The sequence below is a fragment of the Hippopotamus amphibius genome, chromosome 15 (assembly GCF_030028045.1).
Source record: "Hippopotamus amphibius kiboko isolate mHipAmp2 chromosome 15, mHipAmp2.hap2, whole genome shotgun sequence".
Classification (NCBI taxonomy): Eukaryota; Metazoa; Chordata; class Mammalia; order Artiodactyla; family Hippopotamidae; genus Hippopotamus; species Hippopotamus amphibius.
The window spans coordinates 50,458,387-50,469,379 of NC_080200.1; positions in this window are offsets into that span (position 1 = coordinate 50,458,387).

Consider the following 10,993-nt stretch of genomic DNA (forward strand, 5'->3'; position numbering starts at 1 on the left):
CCAGCAAGGGAGCCCTTGGAGAAGACTGGCCATAGGTGTGGGGGGTTGGAAACTTGACAGCCAGGAATTAAGCAATATTAGAGCTTAGGGTAAAATATCTGTCCATATGGGGAAGCACTTACGGTTAAAAAGCTTGAGGTGCATATCTTTGACTAAACCACTGTGCTTCACTATAAGTCTGGCCACTTGGGACCTGTAAGCTAGGTGGAAATTCCACAAGATTCCATATTCTAGAGCCCATGACTTGGGAGGTGAAACAAGTACCTTGATTTGAATCTACAATATCTGGTGGACCCAAGGGGATGAGCACATACCTGGTTAAGAATGTTGATGGAATGCAGCATTTCTGGGGGAAGCAGCCAGCAAGAGTCCAATGCAAGTATCATTGATGGTGGTCACATACCTATTAGCTCCAGCAGAGGGCAGCAGTGGCCCAATAAAATCAATTTGCCTTCTTGAAGAGGGTCTGTCACCCAGGGGGACAAGTCCCCACCTGGGAGCCTTCCAGAGTTTTATTTGGGAGCAAAGAGGGCAATTCCTTACCACCACTTTGGCTAGAACTGTAGAGAGGGGGAATTCACACCTGTGTGCTCCCTGTGTGAGTGTTGTCACTCCCCTGTGCTCAGGGGTAATATGGGCCCACCCACTAGTGCACATGGCATTTCTGGAGAAACAGTTGTGTCCTAAGTTCTGTCTGGTACTCTATGAGGTGGCTCACGTGGGGCCTTGGAGCAGGCATGTCATTTGGGTAAGGGGTCTGCAGTGGTATTATAATGTGTTTGTTGGCGTGTGTGCACAGAGATGAGTGACCGTAATCAGCCTATGTGAGTTGACTCTCTCTTTCCAAACAGAAGCACCCCACAGAAGCTTTTTTTGAATCATGAAAGTATCCATTTGCCTTTGCCCAAACCAAACTGTGAGCCCACTGGTTACGCCCCTGGAGCCAGGGCACTGCCACAAATTCTGCCAGCTGAGCCAAGCCAGCAGAGCTCTCCTGGACTAAGGATGTGCTGCCAGCAAGATGAGATGCTGCAGCCTCCCAGGGGCTGCACCGCATGCTGTGGGGGCTGCCATTTGGGAAGAACACCAACTCCTTTTCCACACAGTGGGTCCCAAGGGGATCCTCAGATTGCTAAAAGGCTTATCAGTGGGGGTACCAGTAGCTGCACCTCAGTGTCAGTGGGCGAGAGGCTGAGCATGGGGGATGCCTCATTTTCCTGCAAGGGAAAGGCCCTCAGTGTAGTCCTTTCCTGAAGGAACCCTATTTCCTTTTAACAGTGAGGCCTCAGCCAAGACTCTGCTAGATTGAATCCTTGATTCAAGGCAGGATGGGGACCTGCGTGTGAAGCAGTTCAGTCTGTGAGCCCTATCATGCCTCTGTCTCTAAAAAGGCCCAGGAGGCTGCCAACATTTGACATGTGAGTTTCATGTCCCAGGCTCCTGTCTGGAGCAGGTGTTTTGTTCAGAGCCCCATGCCCAGAACCCCAGGTAGAGCCATGCTTCATCTAGAGACTCCATGGGGAGTTACAGTGACTCAGCTGGGAAGTCTGAGCTCAGAAGGACTAAAGGAAGGACCTGTCTGGTTTACTGGGCCAGCCGCAAGGCAGTCTGTTGAGGCGCTCCCCAGTGAGAACAAGCTGTTTTGCATGTAGCAGCAAATAGCCTTAAGTAGAACAGATAAGCATGAAATGTGTTGCCTCCAAAAGGTGAACTAATATGTGCTGGGCCTGTTGTAATGTGACGGGAGGCTTGATTGTGAGGTGAGGCTTTACAGCTGAAGTCAGTGGCTGGTCCTTGGATCTTATGTGGGACAATGGTCCATCCTCTCTGCTGTAAATATTGTGTTACTAGGTGTAAAACTTCATGGGCTGCATCCTCAGAGAGCCGCCATTGTAGAGCATCTTCCAGGTAATGCCAAGGGCAGCAGTGGTTAGTTTGAGTGAATCTACATCTTGCTACATCATTATGTGCCATGGCAGCCCATGACTGCCCATGGGTGGCCAGGTTTTTCAGATGTCATCTGTCATCTCTATAACGTTGGGAATAGCAGCCTTAATGGTGGAAAATTTAATGGTGCATTGAAATTTTGATAGTTAATTATTAGTCCCCATTCATTGGTGGCCAGCTTTAACACTGGCCAATTGGAGCTATTAATATGTGAGACCATGGGCTTAATGACCCCAGTGTCAAGCATATATCTGCTGATGGGCTGAAGGCCCTCTGTTCCTTGTTTCAGTCAACATTGTGGTGTGTTTACTGTTTTCACTGGAGAAGACTGTTGAACAAGTTCTCGCTTCACAGCTCCCAAGAAAAAGACCAGAAATGTGGGTTTATTCCACCAAGTGTATAGCTGAGCAAGGGCCTTCATGCCCATATTAGGAAAAGAGAAAGCCAAAGGACCACCGACTCTGGCAACTATTTTAGAAATATGGTGTCAATAGGCACACCAAACCTAATTTATAATCCTTTTATAGTTTTACCTGTTGTGTCATATAGGCTGTAGAAAGTTCCCTTGAAGAATTTAGAGGGGTTACCTGGAATTACTGTGATGTGGTTTCCTGTGTCTAATAGAGCCAAGAATCTCTGGTTAGTTTTGCTTTTGTCCCAGTGGACCACCAGAGTCATCAATGGGCAATTATCAGTGGAAGGTGGGACAAGTTCCAGGGAGCAGCCTAGTCGCTAGGGTAATGTTCTAGAGAGGTTTTTTAGGGCAGAAGGAGACTCAGGGCCCTCTGAAGCCCTCTGGGCCATTGAGATTGGACTCTGCAGCAGGGATCCTGCAAATATAAACTAAGTGGGGACCCCCAATTGGTGGAGATGCTAGCATAAGGCCCTCAGCTGTTTGGAATTGTCCCAGGCATTAATTCCCAACAGGGTTGGCATGGAGGCCCCAGGACTAGGAGGTGAGAAGGGTGCTCTTCAAGGTGGGATGTGGGACCTGGGACCCAAGGGCTGACCTTAAGGTTGTGGGTGCCTTGGTACTATACAATATGGGAGTCTAGGTGAATGTCTCCTTTATGGAAGGCCACCTTGTCTGTTCTCTCCATGGCCCCCTGAATACCGTAGGAAGCCTCCACAAAGTAGAGGAGTACAAGCTCTATAATTTGGGGTGGGGGGAGCTTCCTGTAAGAAGAAATCTTTGGATTCAAAGTTGAGTGGGGCCTCCTCAGCATTGGAGGTAAAATCTGGTTCATCTGGGTTGCTGTCTTAAAAGAAATGAAAGATCCTCTGGACCATACCAGCCCAAGGAGAGTCAGGCTTCATCTAGCATCTTCCTTTGGCTTTGAGCCTTTGAGATAGTAACTGCAATAGAAGGGTGAGCTTCATGCAAGCCATAGAAATCCTAGTAAGCAGGGGGAAGGGATTTTCCCTCTATACTCTTAGGGCATGTGCTTTTTGGTTTGGACTCTCCCTCCTCATCAGAAGCCTTGGTTATGGCATTGGGATCATTGGTGGCAGCTGCGTTCACTTTAATTCTGGTTGACTTGATCCTGGGGTGGCCCCTCATGGGTGGAGGGATAAGGTCTCAGTGTCTGTCAAGATTTTGACCACAGGCTCTGGGAGTCTTTTAAAATGTTATGTATTTCAGGGTCCTTGAAAAACCAGCCAGTTGCCTCATTTCTGGGGCAGTGAGTAATAGCTCAGAGCCATTATTAAACGCTACCAACATTCAGTCAGCACCCCCTCCCCCCACCTTTTTTTTTTTTTTTTCTCTCCTGCTGCACCAAGTCTTTTAAAATATTTTGAGTCTGAAGACAGGTAAAGTTTTGAGTTTCAGTTTCTAATTCTCTATTATCTGCTACCGATTTGACCTAATGAATTGTCCCTGAAAAGATCTGCTGTGGTGGGACAGGTAGTCACTTCCCTCTCCAGGGTGTTCCAATAGATTCCACTGAGATGGCGTCAGCCTTCACTAGAGCAATGGCACAAGGATCGTTTGGACTTAGACCCTGAGAGTGAAGAGCTGGGGCTTTGGTATGTTGGTATGCTTGGGTGCTGAGCAGTGGCCAGGCTGCTTCTATGGGCATTTCCCACTTAGTGAGGAGTTTAGTTTCCTTGAGTATTTTAATGGGGGCAATAATAGGTGTTCTGGACATTTGCACTGAACCATTAGATCTTGGGCCACCTCAAGTCTGGAGTGGAACCAAGGATATGCACGGGATCAGAAGACTTGAGATGGGACAGCAGCAAGGTATGCAGCAACAGAAGGACCTGGGTCCCAGCCACATGTGCCTTTGCCTTGGGCCATGACTTTCCTAGTGACCGTGTCCCAACCACGTGGTTTAGAGCTCAGTGTCCTGGTGCAGCCTGAAAACACAATGACCAGGGAAGGAGAGCCTCCCCTTCCTCTTTCTAAGGTCATTGCCTGGCACATTTATACAGTAGGCCACACTTGGTTGCGGGTTTTCACTTTCCCCTCCTGGCCATTAACTAACTTGACTGGACCATGTGAAAACTTAGCCAGCTCTCCAAAGAGTCAGTAGCTGGGTTCATGTTTATAGTTGGGAAACACACCCAAAGTCTAACACCTGCTGGGGGACTTTGATCCCCTTTCTGTGGGGTATTTATAGGTCGAAAACACATCTGTAGCACCCCAAACCAGTTACCAATGCTCTGAGGTTCAGGAGGATTCTGGTTGTTTTTTTCAGAGTTTGCACTTTGGAATGGGAAGCCAATGTAAAACTCAGCAAAATTAATACAATGCAGTGAAAAATAGCACTACTGTAGGCCAGTAAGTTGTAGACCTTTTCCAGATAGAATTACACACCTGGGAGAGCCAGTCATTGAGCCATCTGCAGCTAAAGAGCATTCCGAACTGTTATAGAAAGACTGATTCAATCCATCCCATTCATAAAGTCAATTGTTGTGACTTTTCTAAATTAATATTTGTTAAGTAAAGCCATGGAGTATTGGATGGTGAGCCACTGGTTCAACAAGGGAAGTGAAATAGAGAAATTCATTACTCACAGGTACTAAAAAAAGTTCAGAGCATGCACTGAGGGGCCACATGAGGCTCAAGGCAGGATCAAGTAGACAGAGTAGGGCAGGACCTGGGTCCATGCATTTATTAAGGTCATAGTTGGAGTGCTTTGGGTTCCTAGGCTAAGAAAGGATTGGTCAATTCAAACTAAATTAGGAACAGGGTTTTATATGCTTCTGGGAGGGTCTTACCTAAGGGTGCACAAGAGGAAGGCCCTGGGAGAATGCTTATCACAAGGTAAGTAGGGGGTAGTTATATCAGAAATGTACATTTCCTTGTGACTTTGGAAGCTGTTATATAAGGCATTCACACATGGGAGGGGTTAATTTAAATTCAAGGCAACTGTAGGCCATTTGGCCACACAAAATAGATATGAGACAGCAATATTATGGAGTAGTTTAGCTAAACTCTTAAAAATGGGCAGTCCCTGAAAACCTTTCAAAATGCTTCTTTTGAATTTTTCATATTTGAAGGACATTATGGCTGAATATAAAATCTTTGGCATGCACTTTGTTTCCAGAATTTCTTAAAAAGTTCTACTACCATGTTGTCAGTTTTGTATACAGCATTTGAGAAATCTAATAACAGCATAGTTTTCATTCACTTCTAAGTAGCTTGATAATTTTTCTTGAAGTTTCCAAGAATTTTTTTCTTTGTCTTAAAGTCTAAAATTTTTACTGAAATATATCTCAGGATTGATTTTTTATAGCCCAGATTCTTCCAAAGTATTTGGTAGGCAATTTCAGTAAGTTTATTTGAGGTTTTAAAGCTTATTTCTAAAAGATTTCCTCCCATTTGTTTTTTCTTCCTCAAGAACTGCAGTTATATGGATGTTAGACCTTCTTTGCCTATATTTCCACCAACTTTTACTTCTGACCCTTTTGATTTCTTTATTTTGTTTTCATTTCTCTTTGTTGTTTTATTTTCTTTCAAAAATTTGCTTTATTAGATTTCATACTTATCTATTTTCACTTGACAACTTTGTAATTTGCTTTTAATACTGATATTTTCTTTTCATTTACCTTCTTGAATCCAATCAAATCACATTGCATTTATTCCTATTCCTCTTCATATCTATTATTCTTAATTTTTGGATATCTGATTTTAGGGGATTTTGTGTTACTTTTTAAAAATCTCAAAATGCTTACTTTGGATATTTACTTCAATTAGCAGTAATAAAATTTACTTATGCTGTGTGTGTGTGTGTGTGTGTGTGTGTGTGTGTTTTAGGTGTACAATAATCATTGGATGAAATATATTTTGATTTGCATTTTCTCTTTTTACTGTAGCTCTATATAGAGTTTGTTTGACATATTTTCTAACCTTAAGCATTTCAAGGGAAAAGTTTGTACTAGTTTTCTATTGCTACTGTTACAAATTACCACAAATTTAGGGGCTTAAAAACAGCAAATGTTTATTACCTTAGGGTTCAGTAGTCTGGCACTGTTCTTATGAAGCTAAAATCAATGTCTCCACCAGGTTCAGTTCCTTTATGACATCTGGAATCCATTTCCTTGCCTTTTCAACTTCTCAAGGTCACTTGCAGTCCTTACTCATAGTCCCTTTTCTCTATCTTAAAATCCCTCAGTAGTGGGTTAAGTCTTTGCATTACATGACTCTGACTTTCTCTTCTTCTATCACCTGTTGCTAAGGACCTTAATGATTACATTGAGCCCAACTAGAAAATCTAGGATAACTTCTTATTTTAAGGTCAACTGAGTTGAAACCTCATTTCCATCTGCATCCTTAACACCCTCTTGTCATGTAAGCAAACATGCACAGTTTTCAGGATTAGGATGTTTTTACCTTAAGGGGGCCATTATTCTGCCCACACAGGTTTCAAGTTCACAAGCATTTACTTCTGTCAGTTTAGTGAAGTTTATATTATTCAAGTGATGACCTTATCAATGTTGGATGTAGCAGGTGAAGGTGAACAGTAAGTGAGTCTTGTTTCTATTGATTTCTGTAGGATACTTAATCCTCCACCCCTCCATTTCTTTTTCCCCTTCTTGATCTTCTCCAGAGAAATGTTTCCAATGTCTCTCACTTCTGGTCCTTTTCTCTTTCAAGCTACCTTTCTGTATCTGGTGTCAACTACCAAATTCCAGATATGTGTTCAGTATTTTGGCTTTTAGTACTGGAATTTCTCTAACTGAAGGTAATTTAGTTTATGATTTGTTGTTCTCCTCTTTCCCTTCTACTTTTTCAAGAAGTCTCTTAAATTTTCTTTCCCCACATAACTACCTTCTCTTTCTTTACCAGCAGGCTTGCAGTAGAGTGGGAGCACTATGAAAACTTACTGTTTATATCTTTATTCACAGGTAATACAATTTTTATGGTATGCTGTTTCTTAATAATGCTGAAAGTATGGTAGTTGTGTGTGTGTGTGTATATTTCAACACTCATTGGTCTTACACTTTTTGGGGGAGGATATGTAGAGGAAATCAGAATCAGGCAAACACTATTGTCTTTTAGAGTCAAAGTTCTCTTGTGTATTATTGTTTACAGCTAAAGAGATAACATCCTTTCTGATGAAGCGTATATGCCATGCATCATTTTGCTTAAAACTACAGTATACTAGTAAAGATGAATTGTAACAGAGTTTTTTGTTTTCTAAGTGACAAATCCTTCTATGCTGTCATCTTTTATTTCTGTAACTTTTAAGCACTTGTTGAGACATAAGACTGGCTAAAATAAGACTAAAATAAAATTATTTAGGAAAGCAAAAATATGTTTCTTTAGAACTAAGTAAAATTGCTATTACTAGAATATCTCAGAAACAGCAAAAAGGCAAACAAAACATGTCATATGCAAATTCATATTTTCATATATTAAAAGATCATGCAGAGATATGAAATAATTTTTCTATTTCAGTTTCTAGTCCCAATTTATCTTTGAATAAAGGCTTTGAACTAGATGATCTCTATTTCAATAATTGTAGCTTTATGTCTAATATATTTGATTGCTATTACTAAAATTGCTTTTTATTCCTGCTTCATTTTTTCAATATATTTTTTTCTTTTTTCTTTCCGATATTACACACTTATACACACACACATTAGTTCTGACTCTCTTTTATTGCTGATTTACATTCCTTGTGGTATTTCACTGTGGTTGTCTTTCTCATATGTCATGTGCTCATTTTCACTGCTCATGGAATTTTGTTTTGCTTTATCTAATAATAGCTAACTGGGGCCAGAGGAAGGGTCAAAGTCTAAGCCCTATTTTGTTCTCTTTTAGTTAAACTTATAGCATGTTATTTTAAACTTTTGTTTTATTGCAAAACACCATGAAAATATTTTTTTCATAGTGTATTTTAATAAAGTGGCACATACCTGTATTTATTTTAAAATGTTTATTGAATGCCTATTAAATGTCAGGTATTGGTGCAATTTGACTCAAGGTGTCAGGATTGAATAAAACAGACCAATAGCTATGTCCTCAGGGAGCTAACATTTTACACAAGAAAATAGATATATGGTGCCTACACACACACACACACACACACACATAGATAGTAATAAAGATATAGATATACACATATTTGAAAAAGATGAACTTACAACTATTTTAAGAAAGCATACTTAGCACCACTCATGTGATACATCTTGATGTTTCAATTCACTTTCATTTTATTTAAACACACTCATTATGGCCTACTATGATGACTTTCTGACCTGCAAACAAGTATTTCTCCAACCTGTTCTAACATTAATGTGTAGCCTCTTGTCCTGTCCCATTTCAGGGCAGTAATATCTCCAGTGCTGGCTTTCATTCATCCCATTCTTTCCACATAGGCTCCCTATATATTCCCAGAGTTTTCAGAGTTCAGTATAGTTGCAAGCTCTAGTTCCTTCAATCCGGCTGTTTCTCATGGGTTCAGGGTGGAGTCTGGGCGCTGATGCTTATTTTTCATTTGGCCAGAATTTTCAAGGCTGGCTCAAGTATTTAACATTTTATGATCTTTAATCTTGGCTTATGGCTTCTCAATGATTTGAGAAAAGTGGATTTTAAATTATAAGAAAATAAGATTAAAGGAAATATTAGTCAATCCTCACTTCTTTTTGCAAAGAAGAGAAACAAGAAGCAAAGACTGACATTTACCTACCAAGTTTTTTAGTATGTTTATGATTAAGCCTATAATTATTAAGAATATTTTAGAATTGTTTCACAAGGGAGGAAAAAACTATTATTCTGTTATAATAAAGAGCAAAACAAAAGAAACTGCTTCTCAAAAAAAAATTAAATGAAGAGTAAAAAACAAATCTATCTTCTTAAAATTATCTGCATAAACAAAATCACCAAGATATTAAAAATAAGCTTTAACTTATATAATTAGATAGGGCTGACCTAACTGTGGAGGAATAATGACTATTATATTTAAATATGTAAACGTGTTTTTTAAGATGTAGCTAAATATATTGATATTCAAATGAACTTTTCAACATGTGAGTAACTGGAGAATATACAAGCTTTAAAATGTATTTAAATGTATATTGAATTTTCTTGTTTATTCTTAAAGATCTTTTTTCTCAATATTTTTTGAGGAGTTGAAATGTATAATTTTGATAAAGTCCAATATATCCATTTTTCTATATTTAATGGTTTTAATGCCTTTTATAAGAAATCTTTACTAAGAGGCCACAAAGATATAACCCTAAATTTTCTACTAAGATATCATAGTTTGAATATTTATGCTCAATTCAATTATCCATTTCAATTTAATGTCCTTAAATCATTTGAGGTAGGGATATTGACTCTCATTTTCCCTTATACAGATATCACATTGTTTTAGAATATTTCTTGAAGAGAAAAGCCTTTCCCTGGTTAATTGCCTTAATACTTGAATCAAAATTTAATTGTTCATATATGTTTATGTCTACTCCTGGGCTTTCTATTCTGTACTGTTGTTGATCTTTTGTGTACCCCTACACTCTTCTAATTACAATAGATTTATAGTAACCATGATACTAAAATCAAGTTGTGTAAGTCTTCTATCTGGGTCCTCTGAATTTTTATCATTTTCTATTAAGAAAACCTGTTGGATTATTTACAGGGATGAACTTGAATTGTATATTATATTTGGAAGGATTTACATAGTATATTGTTTTTCTTTAAATCTATGACAAGTTCTATCTTTCCATTTATTCAAATCTTTAATTTTCCTGCTCTATTTTATAGTTTTATTGTAGTAGGCTTGTCATATTTATTCTAAGTAATTCTTTATTTGAAGTTGCTGTGAATGGCATTGTTTTTTGCTTTTTTTTTAAAGAAATTTTATTGAGAATCAATTAACATACGATGAACTGCATATATTTAAAGTGTACAATTTCATTTTTGTTCTTATTAGTAATGTATATATGGCAATCCCAATCTCCAAATTCATCCCACCCATCCCCGCCCCCTTGCTTTCCCCCCTTGGTGTCCATATATTTGTTCTTTACATCTGTGTCTCTATTTCTGCCTTGCAAACCAGTTGATCAGTACCATTTTTCTATATTCTGCATATATGCATTAATATACAATATTTGTTTTTCTCTTTCTAACTTACTTCACTCTGTATGATAGTCTCTAGGTCCATCTATGTCTTACAAATGTCCCAATTTCATTCCTTTTTATGGCTGCGTAATATTCCATTGTATATATGTACCACATCTTCTTTATCCATTCATCTGTTGGTGAACATTTAGGTTGCTTCCATGTCCTGGCTACTGTAAATAGTGCTACAATGAACATTGGGGTGCATGTGTCTTTTTGCATTATGGTGTTCTCTGGGTATATGCCTGATAGTGGGATTGCTGGGTCATATGGTAGTTCTATTCTTATTTTTTTAAGGAACCTCTATACTGTTTGCCATAGTGGCTATATCAATTTACATTCCCACCAACAGTGCAAGAGTGTTCCCTTTTCTGCACACCCTCTCCAGCATTTGCTGTCTGTAGATTTTCTGATTATGCCCATTCTAACCAGTGTGAGATGATACCTCATTGTAGTTTTGATTTGCATTTCTCT